The sequence below is a fragment of the Rosa chinensis genome, chromosome 1 (assembly GCF_002994745.2).
Source record: "Rosa chinensis cultivar Old Blush chromosome 1, RchiOBHm-V2, whole genome shotgun sequence".
NCBI lineage: Eukaryota > Viridiplantae > Streptophyta > Magnoliopsida > Rosales > Rosaceae > Rosa > Rosa chinensis.
The window spans coordinates 39,545,711-39,550,550 of NC_037088.1; the positions used below are offsets into that span (position 1 = coordinate 39,545,711).

General features: G+C 42.1%; 1 long non-coding RNA gene across 1 annotated transcript; it reads left to right on the forward strand.

Annotated features, from left to right (window-relative positions):
• The first annotated feature begins 218 nt into the window (after window positions 1–218).
• On the forward strand, window positions 219–2,668 carry LOC112176518. Its single transcript, XR_005804449.1, has 3 exons — window positions 219–369; window positions 517–2,131; window positions 2,240–2,668. It is a non-coding gene; the product is annotated as an uncharacterized LOC112176518 (long non-coding RNA).
• Window positions 2,669–4,840: the final 2,172 nt, after the last annotated feature.

Here is a 4,840-nt window from a genome sequence, read left to right on the forward strand (position 1 = left end):
TTCTTTAACTATGTGGATATATGTTTTATTTTGGTGCAACTCCTGAGCCAATTGTACGTTTCCCCGTTTTTCTTATCAGGGTACAGAAACAGTCGAAGCTCTACTATGAGTATGCGCGCAAATGCTCTAATCGACTTGAATAACAGAGTTTTTGAAACTGCTGCATTTGCAAGAATGCACAAACTAAGACTACTCTGGCTTAGTCATGTACAACTCAATGGATCTTATAGAGAATTTCCTACAGGATTAAGATGGTTGTGTTGGGTAGCATTTCCTTTGAGTTCTATACCAAATGATTTTACTTTGGAGAACCTTGTCTTTCTTGAAATGCAGTACAGCAGCTTGAGGCAAATGTGGAACGGAACAAAAGTACGTTACTCTATTCTTTCCATTTCCCTTTTCCTTTTTTTTGTTTCTTTTCTTTTTAGCTTTATGAATATTTTGCTTTACATTTATAAGAATTAACTACCTGAACTGTATTTTCTTTTTTCTCTTCTTTTCTCCTTACATGTACAGTTTCTTCCATCATTGCAAATGCTTGATGTCAGCCATTCTCATGACCTTACTAAGATCGCTGACTTCTCTCTTTGCCCCAATCTAGAAACACTTATTCTTTTAGGTTGTCGAAGCCGGATTGACGTCCATGAATCCATCGGAAACCTCAAGAGACTTGTTTACTTGAATATGAAAGATTGTGAAAGCATTAGGATGCTTCCAAACACCATTTCTAGGCTTAAAGTGCTTGAAACTCTTATAATATCTGGCTGCTCAAATCTTAATGAATCTTCAATGAAGATGATGAGGAGCATGGAATCTCTGAAAGTATTTGAAGCAAATAGAATTCCAATAAATCAATTACAGACTACTACTGGGGAGAATACCATTGAATCATGGCCTCAAAGAAGTCCTTGTATATTGAGTTCTTTACCATGCTCTTTAGTATCTTTAAGTTTTAGTGGATGCAATCTTTAGGAGGATGCTTTTCCTATCGAATTTGGTAACCTATCCTCAACATTACAAAGACAAAATCTAAGTAACAATCAAATTTGTAGCCTACCAATTTGTGTCAGAGGTCTTACCAAGCTCAATGAACTCTCCTTTTCCAACTGTTCAAGACTCAAACTACTTATACCAAAAGTAGAAGGTGAACTGAATTTGGAAGATTGCACATCATTAGAAAGAATAACGTATCAATGCAGTTTGTGCCAAGCAAAGACCACCTTTTTGGGTTACAACCGAAATCTAGTTGAGTGGGAGTATGAGTATAAGTTAGTACCCACTGGAACAGTAGTTGATAAAGAAATGGTCAACCATTTGGGCTTGTGTAACTTGGATTCTACGCCAACCATCAAGATACGGCATCCTTGCATGTACGGTTATGATCTGTGTCCTATCCAGGTGCGCATACCTGCCTCATTCGAACACCAGCTCTAAGCTTTATTAACGATGTTGTTTACTAATACATGATTTGCAATTTTGCATATATGTCATATATGGACTATATGAATATGGCATATTCAGCACATTTCTTCTTGGGAATGAGATTCCAGGCAATTTCAGCCATAAAGTAGTGACGGATCCTCCTCAATATGTTTCACTGTGCCTTCACTTCCTAATCTCAGAATTCGAGGCTTGAACTTCTTCGTCGTCTATGCAAATTCTGAAAATGGTCCTCCTAGCGTGTTTGATGATCATTTACCTACTGCACTAATTACTAAAGTCAGAAACAAGAGCAAGGGTCGGACCTGGATCTACGGCCCGCGATCCTATGGAATTCCAGATTTCCAGGTGCAGGAGAGGACATGATATGGTTAAGCCGTTGGAGTTTTCTGGAGAACCAATTCAAAGGTGGCGATCAAGTAGATGTTTCAGTATCTATAGAACCTCAGCGTCATGTAAAGGAGTGGGGCATCAAGCTTGTAATGGAGGAGCAACAACGACACATGACAAGTAGTAGTAGTACCAGTGAGGATCCTTGTGATGGAGATATGTCAAGACGTGAGGTCTTGCCGGGGATATACTTGTTCTGCTAATGGGTACCAGCTGGAAGAATGGAAGATATTGCCTTACGTAGGCCGACTTGGTTTATTGACCTGATTGGAGATCCCTATGAAGATATATACAGGCGATGGTAAGCACAATTTCTGGTTGTACCATCACTACCATGCACATATATCAATTTACATTTGTTTTGATAAATATATGTTTCTTATATATCGATATAAATTCTATTTTTTAGACAATGAAGACGAGCAACAAGATGAACATCACACACTTGTACCAGCAACGAGTAGTGACGGCGACAACCACCGGGATCTCAGAAAGTAGAAGGTGCTCAGTTTGGCCGCTGTGTTTTTAATTCTCTCCTTGTCCATGCGCGCACTCCTCTCTTTCTCATCCAAACAGACATGCATGGAGTCTGCTTTGGTTCCTACATGAACTTGTTAGTATTTGATAAAGGTGATCATCTCTGGCGTGGATTTGATTAACTGGAATATTAATTCTTTCCTTGGATATGTTAATCAAAAATTAAGAGTTGGATGTGCCTTTTGCATCAAACTAATTAAGTTCTTGTTTAAGGATATCTCTATTTTGTGTTTAATCCAAACTCTAGGTTACTTGACCTAGTGGTAATAGCGTTCAATTAGAAGAATCTAGAGATTCTATTTCCTTGTATGGTTCTAACTCTATGCATTGTAATCCTCTATATAAAGAGGCCCCATCAATGAGAATACACAGCAGATTTCTCTCAATTCCTGATTCCCTAAAACACGTTATCAGCACAAAGCCCTAACCCTGAAACCCTAAATTTGTAGCCTTCAAATCCCAATAACCTCCGCCACCCACTTTGAAGCTCTCACCTCCAGGAGCCCAAAACCAGCGGCGCTGCCCTCAGAACTGGCCGGAATCAACCCGAACCGGCCACCGGAAGTGACCAAACCGGCCTCCCAAGAAGAATCCGAAGATCTCCTACCTGGTTTGCCATCTTCCCGTCCACCTTCCACTGCCATCTTTTGTCAGAAGGTGCACCTCGTCCCCAGATTCCGGGAACCGGAAAAACCATCATCGGAACTGGCCTGGAAACATCCGAACCGGTCACCAGAAAAGATTGCAACCGAACCGGCAGAAAAGAAAAAAAAAAAAAAAAAAGAGGCAGAAGCAGAGCCCAGCCCAGCAGATCAGCCCTCGGTCCACACAGGTCAGCCCAGAGCCCGTCCACATCACCACTGCCACGTCATAGCCTAGTCAACAGCCATGTCAGCGAGCCACATCAGTACCTGTGCCACGTCAGCTATCCGGTTAACGACCGCCTGCGACTTTTTCTGGCCAACTTCCGGCGCCTTTTCCGGCGACTTTTCCATCCATCTACAGTAACTTCCCAGCGACATTTTCCTGGCCAACTTTTCGGTCAAGATTTCCTGCAATTTTTCAAGGTAAACTTTTCTAAAAGTTCCCGTTTTTTTTTTTAAGTTTTTCAATTTCTTCTTCTTTTCTCGGGGACTTCCAACATCCCTTCTTTTACCCCCCTTTCTCTACATAGGGGAGACCAAAAGCAGAACTGTGGGGGTTAGTGCTCACTCCAAGCTTGGAGCTTGTAGAGTCCTCCAAACTTAGAGTTTGTTGAGAAGAAAACGATCGACCACATACATCATTGTTTCGATCTAATCCAAAACCCCTCTTGGAATTGGATTTTCTTGGAAGCGACTACGCTCAGAAAATTCCTAATTTCTTGGAAGCGACTACGCTCAGAAATTTAATAGTTTTTCGTGGTAGCCTTTTTTTTCGCTCCGAAACTAACCCTAATCCTGTGTTGTTTTTCAGGATGAGTTACCTGAACAAGTTGAACTTTGTTCCACAAGAGACAATTGGCGCAGGATACCATAGGTGGGTCCGAGATGTACGCCAACATCTTAAGGCTGATGGACTTCTAGAAGCCATACAAGAGCCTAGTCAGAACGTGCTCTCCATTGAGCAAGCTACTGCTTTTGAAGCAAAACAAGCTAAAGCCATAATTCTCATGACAAGGCACATGAATGACGCGCTCCAAAATGAATACCTCAATGAGGAAGACCCAAGAAAGCTATGGGTAGAACTTGAGCAGCGATTTGGCAACGTTCGTGACTCCCTGCTTCCTGATTTAGAAGTGCGATGACATAGCCTCCGCTTTTGTGATTTCAAGTCTGTGCTTGATTATAACTTGGAAGCTCTTCGTATCAAGTCTCTGATGGAGTTTTGTGGCCAAGACATAATTGATACGATATTGATCGAGAAGACTCTCTCTACCTTCCCCGTCTCTGCACTGATGATTTCAAAGAATTATCGGATTGATGTAAATGCAGGATGTATCACAAGGTTTCATGAGCTCATTGGCGCCATGAACGTAGCTGAAAAGCACGACAATATTCTTGTGAAGAACTATAATGCTAGACCCATAGGAACTAAGCCTATTCCGGAGTCTAACCATTGTCGCGGCCCCAATGGAGGACGTAAGGAGCAAAACCCTAAGAGTAGGGACAATTCTGGACATTCTGGTCCATATGTTCGCCCTAAAAAGGAAGGAAATCACCGAGAGAGGTGTGCACAGAACCGTGGAGGTCAACGTGTGAAGAGAGGCGGAGCCTCCGACCATGGTGGTAACGCCACCAAGAGCATAGGTCGTCCAAATCGCGCCCCAATGGCACCTCGATCAAGGGAGCCTGACCATAATGATGTTTGTTTTTGATGTGGATCAACTGAACGTTGGGCCAAAACATGTACAGCACCCCAGAATGTTGCAAACGCATACAAGACGTATTGTGAAGCAAGGGAATCAAATTACATGGAACAAGAAGATCAAGAT